Consider the following 18112-nt stretch of genomic DNA (forward strand, 5'->3'; position numbering starts at 1 on the left):
TCCTTCGGCCGATGTGTTGCCGTGTCTCTCGGCGGCCGATTGCCATGCGGTCACGTGTGGTAGGAGGAGAGATTTGCCCAAAATCCCGAAACCGCTCTCGGCTCGGGATCCCTGGGAAGGGTCCCATTTGTCCCAAGATTTACAGCTCACCCAGAAAGCAGTGTGTTACTGAAAGGTGACACTACCTGCTCGTCCAGATACCCGAATTTAGCCCTGCCTTGCTGGAAATATTTACTCAGTGATTGAGAGGCTGCAGGTGCCTGTTTCCTTGGTGCAAATTATCTGTTCATTTCATTGTGTTGTTACCAACAAGTGCCTACAAATCCTTAGGGAAAATATTTATGGAGTTGTGGTGTTTATTTGGTGAAAGTACATATTTGAAGGCAATATATACTGATTTTTTTCCTTCCTCCCCACCTTACCCCTCTCCACGTTAAAAAAAAAAAAAAAGTTATCAAGTAAACAACAATGACGTAGTCACAGCCCCGTCGATTCATTATTCATGATCTGTGTAGGAGTAATGTTTTCTCAATACCTTTATGTGAGGCAGCAGGCTTCTCTGCCTAGCTTTAGAATTTGGGGTGGGGAAAAAAATTGACATGCGATTTTTTTTTTATTGTGCTTTTTTCCTTGGGGGAGGGGTATTTTGTTTGGAAGTGAATCGCCTACTAGCCATATTTACCCTGATTGGCAATATAACATTCAAAATTTGTGATTTGATTAAACGTCAAAACGATTTTATATAGTTTTAAAGCCACAGAGCTTCCTGTGTTCTTTGGTACAAAACTAACAATCAAGAAATAAGCAAAAGGATACCACAGATACCTTAAGATTGTTTTTTAGCCTCCTCCAGGCCTCTTGTAGAGTCTCATTTACATAATCCAGGCATACTTTTCTTGACCTAGTAGATGTCTATCAGCTGTTGTGTGTGAATGCAGAAATCAGAAAATCAACTGTCTCATTCCTTTGTGGTCAATTCTACCAGTTCAACTGATAGAAAATTGTGAAGTGCTTTGATTTAGTTTCCATTCCTCAGATCAGATTTTTGTTGTTGATCATTGACTAAGAATATGATTGTTCTAGGTGCTATTTATAACACAAAGGTCAGTGACACATAGTTGATCTTACTGGAACTGGCAGTTCAGACACAGATATGTGCCGTTCGGGTCAGAATGTCAAGTCTTCTAAGAGTCACACCTAACGTAACACCCTGTGTTAGACAAGGAAGGGATTATATATGGTTGGAGAATCAGAAAAGGCAAGGGAGATAACATTTGAAATAGATCTTAAAGGATGGACTGAATCTAGACAGCCTGGGCTGAAAAAGGAAAGGATTCCAGATATAGGGACCATTGTGAGCCAAAGCCTGGAGGAGGGAAAGCCCAGATTAGTTACAGTGGGCATGAGAGCTGGGGGAGAAAGAAAGCTGCAGAGGACGCTGGAGCCTGTTTTCAAGGAAGAAGACATAGATTGAGGGTAGCAATATTTTTCCTTTGGAAGGTTCTCTGCCCTGGTGTGAAGTGGTTGACAGTGGACAAACCTTGGAGACAGGAAGACCATGTAGGAAGCTCTCTAACTAGAGAGAGGAAATCAGAACCTGCAGTTCTAGAGCTTTCAGAATTTAAGGTCTGAGCCAAAAGAAAGGGAACAAAATTGTGAGAAAGAACAGGTTATGGAAAGAAACACATTTATCAAGTGTCCGGAAAAGTATTTCATGAGCCATTGAACTATTAGCACATTACAAAACACACATGTCAGAGAATATTATAGCAAGCGTCATTATATTTTTTTCCCTTGTGCGCTTCAGTTTTTCTGTCTCTAATCACAAAAGAGCAATCTCAGGATCTACACAAACTTGGAAACCCTGTTCACCACAGGAAATAGAATTTATTTACATTCTCTATAACCCAGGGAAGCAACCAGGTCATCCTAAACATGATCCGTCAGTTCTATGAGCAAGAACCTCTAGTGACAAGAGCAAGACACAGGGAACCTCCATACCAGAGTTCCTTGTTTGTATAAACACTTTCTCTGCAGATCCTGTGGTATAACATTAGGGGAAAGAGCAAATGAGTTTTGCAATCTGATTTGCTGTGTGGTCTTGGGCAGCATAGTAAACCCGTCTGATCTTTAGCCTCCTTGTCTTAAAATGATTATGATAGGGGCCAGCAGGTGGCATGGTGGTTAAAGGTGCTGGGCTCCCACATGGCCAACCATGGTTTGAGTCCTGGATCTGGTGGCTTCCTTTCTCGCCTTTTCTCTCTCTCTGATCAAACTGGAAAATAATAGTAATAGTAATAAATTTTTAAAAATTAAATAAATCTTAAAAAGATTATATTTACTAAAGAATACTATTTAACAGTTATTTTAAAACATGCCAACGTGTGATGCCTGGCATCTAGTATGCACTTAAGACCTTATAAATATGAGGTTATTTCAAAGAGTTCATGGGAAAAAAGGAATGAAAGTATGAGTTTTATTTTGCTGCAAACAAATTTTAAAATTCATGCATCGCTTTCCCTTGTAAGCACTTCCATGAACTTTCTGAGGATTCATACATAATTTTTTTTTACAATGGAGGAATGAAGTAAAATGGTGTAGGAAGAATTATCACCTCACTGTTGTTGGGAGACTTGGAATTTAGAACTGGCTTTAGCTACATGAACCAGTTGCATAACCTTGAGGCAGCCGTTTGCTGACCATAGATGTCACTTTTCTTTCTCAGTAGACATAAGTAGATAAGGTCATTCTCCAATCTCTTTCGTCCAGTTCTGACATTACTCTGATGATAGGCAAGTGTTTTTTAGTATTTACATTCTGTAGAAAGTCAACTTATTTTAACTTCATAAGCAAGGTTAATAGGTCAGTTAGCAATTTTTGAGATAGTAGACCAGTCTCTGTGGCTCAAGAGCTGGATGGAATTGGCAACTGCTAATTCCCAGCCCTGCTGGCCTAAAAACACATTGAGAGTGTGATGCAAACATGCCCAGGATCCTAGCAGGCTGAAGGACGGGAGGAAGGGGATCTTGCATGGCATGACCAAGCCCAGTGAGGTGGGTGTGTGTCTCTCTCTTTTTCTCTTACTTGCATGCATGTACACTCTATTATGAATTTTTTAAATAAGTTAAATAAAAAACAAGAGATAGTAATCTGAGATTACTCAAATGATAATACCTTCATATGTGATACCTAGACCTCTTGCCTTTTGAAACATAACCCTCAGGAGTTGAGGGAAATCCCATTCTCCCCTAACACTTGTTCATTTGTTTATATGCTATAGCATTGTGAGTAAGATCAGGACTGAAGCCGGAGTGCTGAGTTCATCAATCAGCTCTGCCCTTTATTGTGTCTGTCCATAACCTACCTGTAAGATTAAATGTGTCCAAATCCATGCTGCCTGTAGTTCCCCTTATTCAGTAAGTGCTAGTAGTTGTTTTCAGAGCAAGGAAGAATACAGTTGGCTAAAATTTCAGCAAACTGAATGTTTAAACTTTTTTTTTTTTTTTAATTTTTGAGAGGTTTTTGCTATAGGTCGCACGCACTCGCCAGAAAGACAGAGAGAGACAGAGAGACAGAAAGCTAGAAATCACCCCCCCAGGGGGGATGGCCATGCTGCAATCCCTTCCCCTCCATTCTCCTCTCGGGATCTTGGGCATGCATGTACACGCGCCCGGTGTGAGTTTAAGCCACTGAGTCTGGGACGGGAACCACGGTTGACTACATTGGAGTCCAGCGACATAGCCATTGTGCTAACTGCTGGTCCCAAATATTTTTAATGATTTTTTGTTTGTTTGTTTTAAGTTTTTGCCATATATCTCATGGGCTCACTGGGGAGAGAGAGAGAGAAACAGTGAAAGGGAAAGTGAATGGCCACTCTGCAGTCCCCTCTCCATTCTCCTCCTGGAATTTTGGACATGTACAAACATACACCTGGCATGATTTTCAAGCTATCATGATCAGCCACATGGGAGTCCAGGGCCTTAACCAGGATGCCACCTACTGGCCCCAAACTATTTTTAACTTATTTTTTTTTTCTTTGAGTCTCCGTGTTTAGATGAGATCACTGTAATTAGAATATAATAAAATGCATTTTCTCCCTCATATTTTTCTTCCATCTTTAAAAAAAGAAACTTTTATGGGACCAGCAGATGGTGTAGTTATGTTGCAGGACTCCCACATAGCTGACCGTGGTCATGGTTTGAGTACCAGACCCGGTAGCTTAAAACTTACACCAGGCACATGTGCATGTGTGCTTAAAATCCTGAGAGGAGAATGGAGGAGAAGGCAATGCAGTGTGGTCATCCACCCGAGAGGTGGTCACTCTTGTCTGTCCATCAAGTGCATGCATCTTATAGCAAAAAATCTCTTAAAATGTAAAAGAAACTCTTTCAGCTTATTGCATTTTTCATCTTACTCCATTTCCTTTCTCCTTTCTCTCTTTTATTTTTAGCTTACTTATTTATCCCTTCTATGAAAAAGACAGCAGCCTCAATAGAGTCCCAGTGCCCTGAACCATCCCCCACTAGTCCTGAATCACAGGCGGCATGTGCGTACCCATCTGAAATGCTCTGACACGGGTCAGCCTTGCAAAGCATAGTTTTACTGCTACACCACCATTTGACCCCTCTCCCTCTTGAAAGCAAAAATGATTCAGAAGAATAGTCTGTATACACTCTCCACATTTCCCTTCAGATGCTCTTAAACCCATACCACTTAGGTTTTGCCTCTTTGGTCTTCACTAAATTTGCCCTTCTTTTTTTTTTTTTTATAATTAAGAACTTTTTTTAAAAATAATTATTTATTTATTTTTATTTATTCATTCATTTATTTTAATTTGACCAGAGAGAGAGAGAGGAAAAGTGAGAAAGCAAGCCACCAGGTCTGGTACTCAAACCGCGGTCGGCCATGTGGGAGTGTCCAGCATCTTAACCATCATGCCATCTGCTGGTCCCTAAATTTGGCCTTCTTAGGTTAACACTTGTTCGAATTGTTTGGTCCTCATCTGACTTGTGGGCAGCTTTTGATGCAGTTGCTCCCTCTATCCTTGAAATACTTTCTTCACTTGGTTTCCTTAGAAACTTGCTTTTTTTTTTTTCAATATCTTAAGTGATTTGCCACATCCTTCTCAGTCTCCCTTGCACATTCCTCCACTTTCCTTGACTTCTCAAAGTTGGTAAGTCCAGGGTCTCAGTTCTAAGTCCTTTTCCAATCTTCATTTATACTCCTTTGCTCATTCCCATTAATCTGTACCTCAAACCCAGACCTCTCTGCTGAATTTCATGATCATATTTTCAGCTGCCTACTTCGCTCTGCTTGGAATCATCTGAAAGTCGTCTTAAAATATCCAAAACTGAGCTTCTGAATTTCCTTCCCAATTGGGCTCCTCCCAGCAGCCTAACCTAGCTCTGTTAATGACAGCTCCGTCCTTCCAGCAGCTCAGGCCAAAATCCTTGCAATCATGTCATCCTGATTACACTCTCTCTTTTCCTCCATTGAACCCTACAGCAAATCTTGCTTGACTTCACTTTCTTTTTTTTTTTTTTTTAAATCCAGTGCTCATCACCTTTTACATTTACTATAGTCCAAACTAGCATCATCTCTCAAGTTCCTTTTACAGTAGCGTAACATCCTGCTTCTACACTCATCCCCTAGTTTTTTCTTAACACAGCAGCCAACATGATCATGTTGAAACCCAATTCAAATCATATTGTTCCTCTACTCCTAAGTCATCCTCAGGTCACTTCTTTTCCCACTCAGTAAAGCAGAGTCTTTACCATGGTCTACAAAGACAGTGTGCTTTATTATTACCTTATAAATGTTCTATTATATTATACATTTTATATATTAATATCACATTCCCCTCACCTCCCTCAGGTGTGACCGTCTGAAGTGGGGCCTTCCTTGACCCCCAGCCCTCTTGCATTCCCTCCCAGTTCTGTCGTCCATAGCATTTGGTACTTCTGCTCATGCCATAAAGTTTACTTCTCTCATCTGTTTATTGTCTGTCTGTCTTCTCCAACTACAAAATAATCTCCAAGAGTCAGATATTTCCTCTAAATTTGTTGGTTGCACATAAATAAGCTCAATAAATGTGTACTTTCCACAGTAAGAAAATGAAAATAATGAATGTGAACTGTAAAATAACAGAATTATTTACAATAAATATAACGCATCATTAATTCAGGGACTGCCTTATTTTTTCCCATCTCTAATACTTGTCCTTTTTTTTTTGTTTTTTGTTTTTGTTTTTCCTTACTAAAGCTACAGTGAATGAATCATTTGGAAAGAGAGACAGGAAGGATCTCAGTGTTGAGTAAAAACTCTTTTTTACTGAAGAGCCTCTTCCCAGGGTTACTTATTCTGGATAGCCAAAGAGAAAAGACTGCATTTGTGTTGTTACTAAAAACATAATGTTTAAGCCTTGGAAACCTACCCAAGTTATCCTGAGGTAAATAGAGAAGTAGGATTGTATACCTTAACAAATATATGAAAGAAAACAGAATAATATGAATTTCATTCTTACGTTCATCTTTGGTATAACAAGAGAGAGTGACATTATGTCTTTGTTGAGATTATGATTGGATTAATGAAAAGCATTCAGATTGATTTGTAAACCCTTGTGGAAGTTTGAGGATAGTCACAATACATATGATATGTTTCTTCCTTTACATGTGCTTTAACTATTTTAATTGATTAATAAAATCTCAGTGATAGCTAGAATACCTTCTTTCAATTAAGTTAATTTAGACTTTCCTAAAATAATTTTTTATTTAGGTTTTTTTTCCTTTTTTTTTTTTTTTTTTTTTTTTGCTATAAGGGCACATGTGCTCACCAGAGAAAGAGATACAGAAAGATAGAGAAAGTAAGAAAACAAACCGCCTGGTCCAGGACTCCAACCACAGTTGGCTATGTGGGAATCCAGTGCCTTAAACACCATGCCACCTGCAGGCCCCAAGTTAACTTAGATTTTATCTTTATTTACTACTTTTGATGAAATATATATGTGAGTAACTTAAATGTTCACAATTTGTGTCTAAGAATAGGACACTTAAATTGCTATTAGTGGTGAAAAATAAGGTAAATAGAAGCAATGATATTTTCAAGAAAATTTCAAAACTTGACATCTTAAAATATACATTGTGAAAGCCCTACCAAAGGTCATCTTTCTGACTTTCTCTGTAAACACAGAAATTACATCCTAAACTATTGGGTCTTGTTTTCATTGCCTAGGCCAGCACTTCCAACAAGATTCCTTTATTAGCCAATTGTTTCAGAAACAGTTGGCTTTTGTCCACTTTTTGTTACTGCTGATAGATTAGACATTTACTTTTCTACTGAATTTTGGACCCTTTGAGGGTGGAGATTTTTATATTCTCTTTCAGCATAGATTAAACTGCTCAAATACTGAATTATCGAGAAAGTCATTATGCATTTTTTCATAAAAAGGTACATCGTGACTTTCTCAACAACCTAATAAGTGATATATCATCAGATGGGAAAAGATTACTGGTGATTCTCTATTAGCAGAACATGGTTTTTTGTTTTGTTTTGTTTTGCCAGAAGGGCACATGAGAGAGAGAGAGAAATCCCCCAACAGAGCCTGGTCATGCCACAAACCCCCTTCCTTCAGTTCTCCATCGCATCAGGATGCTGGGTACATTCCGACATGCATACCCAGCTTGTTTTTTCGTGCTGTCAGGGCTTGGCCTTGAATCCTGGTTAGTCTCTTGGTATCTCACTTCTCTGGAAAGTCACTCGTTATTGTCATTGATTATACACTTGCATTAACTGCTCCTTTCACGCATTTTCTTATTCCCAAATAAGGTCACATTCTGAGGTAGTGAAGATTAGGTCTCCAAAATAACGTTTTTTTGGGAGACATGACTTAACCCATAACAATGTCATTTGCCTATTATAAGGGGAATTAACATATGCCAAGGAATAGTTTTAGGGATTGCAATAGAAAAAGAGGAAAAAAAAATGTCTTAACAAAATCGCTGCAAGGGGATGAGCTGGTGGTATGCTGGTTAAGGCAGCAGAATCCTACAAGGTCAACTCTGCAATTTAAGTCTCGACCTATCAGTTTAAAAACCATGCCATGGGGCAAGCAGGTGGTGTGGTGATTGAGGTGCTGGACTCCCACGTGGCTAACTGTGGTTCAAGTCCTGGGTCTTGTGACTTACTTTCTCACCCTCTCTCTCTCTCCCCCCCAAGATTAAAATAATAGTAATAATATTGAGTAAAATAATTTTTAATAATTAAAAACATGCCTAGTGCATGTACATGTGTGTCCTAAATCAAAGAGGAGAATGGAAGAGAAGGGATTGCAGCATGGCCAGCTCTCCTAGAGAGTGACACTACCCTGTAATCTATCTGTTTCCAGTAAACACAATACCCTATAGCAAAATTTTAAGAAAGGAAAAAAGAGACAAAAAATAGCTGCTGGGCTGGCCTAGTGGCTTAGAGGTTAAGGGAGTCAGATTCCCACATGACTGGCCTCATGGTTCACATCCCAACTCAGCCCAGATGGCTTGGAAAAACACTGCAAATGTGCATGCATGCCCAGAATCCTGCAAAAAAAAAATGGAGAAGAAATAATTGTTCAACATTGAGACTGACAATTTCGTGACAACAGTGTATTTTCTATCACTGGAAGCTTGAAAGTCAGGATAGAACCCTAGTTAAAAATCTTGACATACTGTTTGTATACTTCCTATGGAGAATTGCATACAGATTGATTTTTTTGAGAAGCTCTCAAGTATTTTGTATTTAATAACATTACTTAGATATTTATATAAATGAATATATTAACCTTATGTTACCTGAAAGTCTGCAGTGATTAATGAATGGCATTGTTTAGAGTTTAAAAATAGCATGTATGTATAAAGTAGTGAATAAATGATATATTAAAGATTTTGCTAATGTGACACTTCTATGTCATCAGACTTTTTTTTTTTTTAAGGTTTTTGTTATATTTATCTTAATTTGACCAGAGAAAGACAGACATATAGAGAGAAGGAAAGTGAGAAACCAAGCCAGCAGGTCTAGGACTTGAACCATGGTTGGCCTTGTGTGGATGTCCAGCACCCTAACCACCACCCACCTGGTGGCCCAGTTTTTGTTACAGAGAGTATACCCTCACCAGAGAAAGGGAAAATGAGAAACCACCTACCCAGGGGAAATGGCGGTGCCACAACCCCTTCTCCTTCATTGTCCTCTCAGGATTTTGGGTGTACGTACACATGTGCCTGGCGCCATTTTAAAGCTATCGAGTCTGGGACTTGAGTTGTGGTTGGCTATGTGGGAATCCAGTGCCTTAACCACCATACCATCAGTCATCAACCTTTAATCATCAACCTTTAGGGCTTCCAAAATTTGAAATGCACTTTCCCTGAAACTGTGAAGTGGGTACACTGACCCTCTTCTTTGTTTAACCTTGGAGAGGCCCCGCAGAAACAAGAAGCAGTTGTTAGTCTTGAACGTTGATATAAAGTATAGATACAGTGATAAAGAGAACAAAGTTGGGGATATTTGCCTTGTGCATATCATTGCTCCCCTGATCAGTTCTTGATTGCTTTGTGTCTGTGGTCTTTGTTTTCTGTTCAGGGCCCTGACCAATTGCACTGTTACTAAGCAAATATCCAATGTGTTTGTTTCATATTTGTTTATTTGCATTGTATTCTCTTTATTTTATTTTATTTTTTTTAGAGAGGTTTTTGCTATAGGATGCGTGTGCTTACCGGAAAGACAGAGAGACAGAAAGCAAGAAATAATCCCCCAGTGGGTGGCCCCTATTTGTATTATATTCTTAATCATTAATTTTCACCAACTTTAGGGTTTTTTTCCTCTGATTTTCCAAAATGTGGAAACTTTCCATTTTTATTTTGTATACCCAAATTAATTTTGCAAATAGAAACAAAATGGTGTTTAATGGATATGAAAAAAAAAAAGACTATTCAAAGATATACTTCTAGGTTTGGGACCAGCAGTTGGCATAATGTCTGTGTTGCTGGACTACCATGTAGTCAGCTGCGGTTCAAGTCCTGGACCCTGCAGCTTAAACTCAAACCTGGCACATGTACATGAGTGCCCAAGATCCTAAGAGGAGAATGGAGGAGAAGGGATTGCATGGCCATCCCCCCAGGGGGTGATTTCTTGTTTTCTGTCTCTTTGTCTTTCCGGTGAGTACACACACCCTATATAGCAAAAACCTCTCCAAAAAAATACAGATGATATACTTCTAGGTCTATATAAAAAGGCCTTGGAAGGATATAAGTCTTTTTTCTTTCTTTCTTTTGTTTTTCAAATTGCCGGGGGCTGTGTGTACTTGTCAGAGAGAACGAGAAAGAGGGAGAAAGCAGTCCCCAAGGTGCCGTGATCATGTTGTGCCTGTCCTCCATTTCTTCATCCTGTCTGGATTTGGGGCATGTACCCACACATACTTGAGAAGTTGCTTGATCCATGAGGCCAGGATTCCAACTGTTGTCAACAGTGTGGGATATAGCTCCCTTAACCACTAGGCTATGGAGCCAGCCCAGACATGTGTAAACTTTAAACAACCTTAAAAAAATTTTTTTAATTAAATTTTTTACATGGTCATGTGTCCTGGCAAGAAAGAAAATGACAGATCACCTCCACGGAGGACGAACATGCCACAAAACCTTCTCTTCCATTCTCCTCTCAGGACTTTGGGTACACATGCACAAGTGCCCGGTGTGATTTTAAGGCCACTGGGTCTAGGGCTCAAACTGGGGTCAGCCATGTAGGAGTTCAATGCTTTAACCACCACACCACCTGCTGGCCCCAGAATGTCGATTTCTACTACATGTCTATTTTTTATTATTATAGTATTATTATTATTACTATTATTTAATTTGGTCAGAGAAAGTGAGAGAGAAATTAAGAAAGCAAGCCACAGGTCCAGGACTTGAACTGTGGTCAGCCAAGTGGGAGTCCAGGGCCTTTATCACCACGCCACCTGACAGCCCCATTCGTCGTTCTTGACAATATTTTTTTAAATTTCTTTTTTTTCCTCCCAACAGAGAGGGAGACAGAAAGAAAGACAGAGAGACGGGCACCCCCTACACTATAACCAGGCCACAATCTACTCCTGTCTCAGCCATCTGGATCATGGGTATGCGTGAGCATCCAGCATGCTCATGGGGTCCACAGATGCAAACCCACGACCTTTCCAGGTCCAGTGGCATTACTGCTGTGCTACCACCTGGTCCCCAGACAATGATTCTACCTTTAACAATCTGTGTGAAAATTATTTAATTATTTTAAATACCCTTTTAAAGATACAGAATTTTTAGGGGCTGGCAGGTGGCTTGGTGGTGGTTAAAGGTACTGGACTCCCACATGGTCTACCACAGTTCAAGTCCTGACCTGGTGGCTTGCTTTCTCACTTTCCCTCTCTCTTTTCCTCTGTCACTCTCTGTTCAAATTAAAATAAGTAAACAAAGTTAAATAACATAATTCTTTTAAAAAATATAGATTTTTTTAAATAATTAAAACTCAGTTAGCTCTTTTTTTCCATTCTTGTCTAATTTGGGGCAGGGAAGACGATGTGATGGGAGGAGCCAGCACTAAAACTGGGACCTAATAGGAGTAAAAACTACAAATAGTGTAGTAATTTATATGACTAACCAAATACAGTAGTCAGAAAATATAAAAACTTCTTTAAAATCAATGTTTTAAAAAAAGGATCATCTAAAAGAAAAATGGTCAAATGAATTGGCATTTCATAGAACAGGAAACCAATAGCAAGTAGACATATAAAAGATAGATAAAACTCATTAGTTTTCAGGAAAATGTAAATTAAAACCACATTGAAATTCCATTTCACACCTACTAGATTGCAAAAGTTAAAAAATCTGAAAATACCAAGTGTTGGCAAGGATGTGTAGAGCAACAGGATCTTCTTACGATGCCAGTAGGAGAGTATGATGCTAGAACGCCTTTGGAAAACAATTTGGCCCTAACTTATAGTGTTAATCATTCACATACCCTATAACCCAGTAATTCCACAACTTGCTGAGTATCATAATACAAACTTGGCACATACATCAAGACACATTTGCAAGAATATTTATAGGAAAGTTCTGAAGGCAAAAATCTACCAAGAATACTAATTTACAAGGAGGGAAAGTGGGTAATAAATGTTGATATACAGGTATTCACTTAACCAAGTTCCTTTTCTGTGACTAGGTCGTTAAGTGAATTGGTACATAAATGAAGAGCTGTAGGGTGCATGTCGCATGGCGTGTCATGGCACCATTAGTGTATGTGTTTTTCAATAGATAACACGTGGCACCATGCTAGAATGACATATCAATCATTTTATCCACATGAAAAGCATACATTAGGGAAGTGCTAAAAAGCAACAAGACACACAATACAATATAAATACAATGTAATTGTTTTTATTTATTCTGAATTCTACCATGGAAGTAAAAATTTATAAACAAAATACGTAGTCTTGCGTGATTGCAAACGCTTTATATGGTGAATACTGACTGACTGTGGGAATGAGACAGAGACTGAGAAAGGGGATTCCTGAGACTCAAAGACTGAGAAAGGGAACTCTTCACACTGGAGAACAGGTCTGGTAAATCTGAGTGTTGTTAAACAGGAGGTCGTTAAGTGAGGACTGGCTAGATTTATACAATGGACTATTATATAACAGTAAAAATGAACGACGTACCACTTACAGGCATTAAAATGAACGAATGTTAGGGAAATTATAGTGTGTTTTTTAAAAAAGCAAGACACATAGGATTGTATACTATGTGGTCCAGTTTTAAAGTCCTCAGTAGGACCAACAGGTAGCATATTGGTTTAGGCAGTAGATCTCATGTGGCCAACTCCACGATTCGGGTCCCAGAACCAGTGGCTTGAAAAGCACACCAGGTGTGGATGTGCCCCCCAAATCCCAAGAGGAGGATGAAGGAGAAAGGATTGTGGCATGGCCATCCACGCTGCGTGTGATTTCTCATTTTCCTTCTCTCTATGTCTCTGTCTCTCTGGCAAGTGTACACATTCTATGGCAAAAAAAAAAAAGCTCTCAGCAGCACAGGTAAAACTAAACAACATATAGTTCAGTGAGATATTTGTATGTATATGAATTAATCTGGTTTTCAAAAAAAAAAATGATAAGCACAAGTTTAGGATGGGGTTAGCTCTGAGTGGCTGGTAGAGGAAAGGGATCTGGACCAGTGATATTGGTAGTATTTTTACATTGCTTGAGAGATTCACAGTTCTTTTTTTTTTTAATGCTTCATAACTTAGAAGTATTTGTCGTATATTATACACACACACACACACATATATACACACATATATATGTATGTATATAGATAGATAGCAGCTATTACATTAAAAATAGGTTGAACGCTCACTGTGAGTCCAGGACCCATGTATCTATAGTAACTAAAGGCACAAGCTAAGGAAAGCAGGGAGCAGATACCAAAAGAAAGGAGATGCTGATCCTGTCCCAGCCCATATGCCTCTTGCTGGTGAAGAGGCCAGTTTTAGTGCTGAGCCAGGCCACAGATGGAGGAGGGAAGGGGCTGCACCTGTCATGATGAGTATGTGAACAGAAGGCCAGAACCTCTGTGAAATCGCCAGGCAGGCTGTCTCCTATCCTTTCCTTTCTCAAAGCTGGTCTGAGTCCAATAATGAATGTCCAATTTCTTATTTATCCAAGGGATTTTTGAAGCTGTGGAAGTATGTTCATAGATAGCCACTTCAAAGTTTTCCCCTTTTTTTCTTTTCCACTTTTTTTTTTCAGATGACAGTTGTTTTCTTGTCTATCCATTTGATATATGGGCTATTGCTATAAAAAGTAACTCAGTGTCTAAAAAATGTGTAAATTAATGTGCCTTCACTATAGCTCCTTCCAGATTAAAACAGAGCTAAGAGATAGTGTTGATATTGAATTGTAAAATAATATTCATCACTCAACCGCTTCTGCTTTGTGTTAAGGATATTGCTTTTCTATCTTGATAGTTCAGCCGGTCAGAAATGCTCCATTGCTTGAAACTCCCTAATGCCTACATAAGAATAATTTAACTTTTCAGATTATCTCTTTCAGAATAATTCCTCATAGGTCTGAAATTACTAAGTGGGAGATAATGTCTGATACTAACAATTTATACTGAGGTGCAGCTGTGATTGCTTACACATACACACTGAGCATAAGGAATTATATAGAGGAGGAGGAAAATGGAAAACACTAAATGGAGAGTTGTGTTTTCTATGTGGTCAGCATTGTTTTGGGGGTGATCTGGCTAAGACATCTGTCACCCACTGATGACCAGGATGTATTTGGCCTGTTAAACTGTCCCTGTACTCCCTTGTCATCAGATGTGCTGTGCTCATGTGGTCAGTGGAGGACATTCAGGACCTCACAGCACCCCAGGAACATGATGATGAGACATTTAATTGGTAAGATTTTCAGAAATGTCCATAAATATTCCTACTTTGAGAATGCAAGGTAAATAAATTTACCAGGTTTAACTTGAGAAGTTACCTATACTCCTGTACTCCAACAGTTGCCCAGAAATACCAAGATTGCAAACTTTAGTTTAAATAACATTTCTTAGTGTGAAGGATGATAGATAGCCCACAAATAGGCCCTGAAAGCAGTGACTTTACTCTAGCCAGATTCTTGGTTTTCTATGGGTTTATCAGAGTCTTACATTTTGGTAACATTTAATCCTTAAAAACAATGCTAAAACTTTCTAATAAACAGATAAGATTTTCTTTTTTCTAATAATTATCTATTTAATTTTATTTATTCATTCATTTATTTTACTTTGACTAGAGAGACACAGAGAGAGAGAGAGAGAAAGTGAGTGGGTAAGCCACCAAGTCTGGGACTTGAACCATGGCTGGCCATATGGGAGTGTCCAGCATCTTTTTAAAAATAATTATTTATTTAATTTTATTTATTCATTCATTTATTTTAATTTAACCAGAGGGAGAGATACACAGAAAGAGAGAGAGGGAAAGTGAGGAAGCCATCAGGTCCGGTATTGAACTGCAGTCAGCCATGTGGGAGTGTCCAGCGCCTTAACCACCACGCCACCTGCTGGTCCCTGTATCCAGCATCTTAACCACCACACTACCTGCTGGTCTCCAAGATAAGATTTTCTCACCTTATTTCAAGAAGGAATTTTGAGGCCCAGTCATGGCGGTACACACTGTTAAGATGTCATGCTCCACACAGGTGGGGACCAACTAACTACATGAGAGGCCTGGGCTCAGTCCCCTAAAAGCCAGGCTTGGCACACATTGTAATCTCAGTGACTCCCACAAGGGTGAGGCAGGAGAATTGTCAGCTCAGGGCTGACTTGGGCAACATAGCGAGGCCCTGTCTTAAAATAGAGCCAGGGGTGGTGGCACATGCTGCAGAAAACGCTGTCTTTAAAAATAAAATAGACTTGTATAATAGGGTAATTTAAGATTACAGTTTTGAGCTAGAAAAGCAGTTCTGTAGCTTTTTAAATGTTGAAAGTTTATGCTATTATTTGAGAAATATGGTTAACAGAGTAATAACTTTAACCTCTTAAGAATCTTGACAGTAGTTTCATTGCTACTGAGCACATGCTAAATTAAGACTATCCATTTTTCATAGAGATGATTTGGAGTCTTCATTTAGAATTAGAACTCACAGGGCCAGCAGGTGGCATACTAGTTAAGGCACTGGACACTCCCACATGGCCAACCACGGTTCAAGTCCTGGACCTGGTGACTTGCTTACTCACTTCCTCTCTCTCTCTCTCTCTCTCTCTCTCTCTCTCTCTCTCTCTCTGTGTGTGTGTGTTCCTCTCTGGTCAAATTAAAGTAAATAAGTAAATAAAGTTAAATACAATAATTCTAAAAAATATATACTTAAAAAATGAATAAAAGAATTAGAACTTACAAAATACTATACTATTAAATATTTTTTTTTAACAAATAGCAACATAGGATTGCCACCTTTTTTCTTTAAGAATGATTTTATTTAACATTATTTACTTATTTATTTGTTTAAATTTGACCAGAGAGGGACAGTGTGAGAGAGAGAAAGTGAGAAAGCAAGCTGCCAGATCTGGGACTCAAACCATGGTCAGCTGCGTGGGAGTCCAGCACCCTTAACCACCACACCATCTGTCAGCCCCATTGAAAGGTTTTAAAAGCACTTGTCCCAGACCCCATTCTGATTTACTTGATCTGGATGAGGCCTAGGAGTCTTTATTTTCAAAAGTTCCCCAGCTGACTGGAATGTGCAACCAGGTTTGAAAAACATTTCACGGACCAGCAGGTAGTGTGGTGATTAAAGCACTGAACTCCCACATGGCCAACTGTGGTTTCCGTCCCTGACCTGGTACCTTGAAAAGCATGTTGGGCACGTGTGCGTGCATGCTCAAAATCCTAAGAAGAGGAGAAGGGATTACAGGGTGGCCACCCCCCCACCCCCAATGATTTCTTACTTTCCCTCTCAGTGTCATGCATTCACTGTCTCTGTCACTTTCTGGTGAGCACACATTCCTTTGGCAAAAAAAAAAAAAAACTTAAAAAAAGAGAGAAAAAAAAAAACATCTCACTAGAGGATATTTGATTCAAAACAAAACAAAACCAAAAAACCTTATGATGTTTGACCTAACTGGTGGCATCGCGGTTAAAGCAGTGGGATCCCATGTGACTGGCCACACAGTTCAAGTCACAGACTGCCAGCTCATGTGGGCATAAATGCTCAAATTCTTAAAAGGAGGAAGAAATGGAGGAGAGAGGATTCTGGTGTGACCATCCCCCACGGGGTGGAGAGGGGGTTAATGTTGGGAAGCTTACAAAATAGAGCTGCTGAATTTTGTTACCATTTTAAAATAAGGAAACAAAAATGGCAAAATACCTTTTGTTTGGTTTTGGTTTTCAGCAATTTGATAATATTAAACAAGATAAGTTGATAACCTAAAAAATATCTGAAACTTAGCAATAAGCAACAGTAGCGGTCTATAAAGAAGTGATCTTCCCAGACAAACTTGGTCTTTTTAGATTGGATTACAGAAGTATTAGAAGAAAGGAATGTAGTGGATGGAATGTCTGGATTTTATTACAGCATTCTCTAAAGTAACTCATGAAATACAACTTGAAAATGCATTTCATATTCCCAGCCAGCTTGAGAACAAAGTAGCGAACAGCAAACTATCGGGTTGTGAGGTGGCTACACAGCACATTTACATCAGTACATATTTGTGCTGCCTTAAAAAGATCATTTGTAAAAATTTTCCATGTGGAGCTTCATGTTTATTTGTAGTTAAATTTATCAACATCATGTCATGCCTTTTAAAAGTATCTACAGTATTAAGACTAAATTAAATGTGTTATACATGTTCGTTTTTTAAAAATCATATATAGTAAAAATATGGAGGGGCAGAAAAGTGGAAGAAATGAATAATTAGGGCAAATTTCATCTTTCTATATTATTTTCTAGCCAACTTTATTTTTTACTTTTTACTATAGGATGCATGTGCTCACCAAAGAGACAGAGAGGTGGAGGGGGAGTGGGATGAGAAATCACCCTCCCAGATGTTCTTTATTTTTTTTCTTCTTTATTTTTATTTTGCCAGAGGGCACATGCACTTGCCAGAGAGAGAGAGAGAGAGGAAAGAGAGGGAGAAAGCAAGAAGGCATCCCCCATAGGGAATGGTCATACAGCAACCCCTTCTCCATTTTTCCATCATGCCGGGTGGTGGCCACTCCACAATTCCTTCTCCATTATCCTCGTGGGATTTTGGGCACACGCAAACGTACACGCGTCTTGCGTGATTTTCAAGACATCCGGTCCGGGACTCTTAACAGCGGTTGGCCATGGGGAAGTCCAGCACCCCAACCACTGCCACCTGCTGGCGGCAAGTAAGATAGCTTTTTAACAATGACCATCTTGAGTCCTATCCTAACCCTAACCTGTCTAACTTACATAAGACCTCATCTCTTTACTCTTGTCTTTCTGGAGAGTATTCAAGGCATAGTATGCCACAAGTATAATCAGAGTCACCACCCACAGCCACAGCCACACTGTTCTCTCCTCTAGCTGTTCGGTTTGCCATATTCGGCCCCCCTTCCT

At 39.2% G+C, this 18112-nt stretch overlaps 1 protein-coding gene across 1 annotated transcript in view; it reads left to right on the plus strand.

Annotated features, from left to right (window-relative positions):
- The window catches only part of REEP3 (receptor accessory protein 3), a 98470-nt gene that overhangs the window by 415 nt on the left and 79943 nt on the right, over positions 1-18112 (plus strand). The gene's annotated exons all lie outside the window — the stretch shown is intronic.

Source organism: Tupaia chinensis, unplaced genomic scaffold (assembly GCF_000334495.1).
Source record: "Tupaia chinensis unplaced genomic scaffold, TupChi_1.0 Scaffold000399_1, whole genome shotgun sequence".
Taxonomy (NCBI): domain Eukaryota; kingdom Metazoa; phylum Chordata; class Mammalia; order Scandentia; family Tupaiidae; genus Tupaia; species Tupaia belangeri.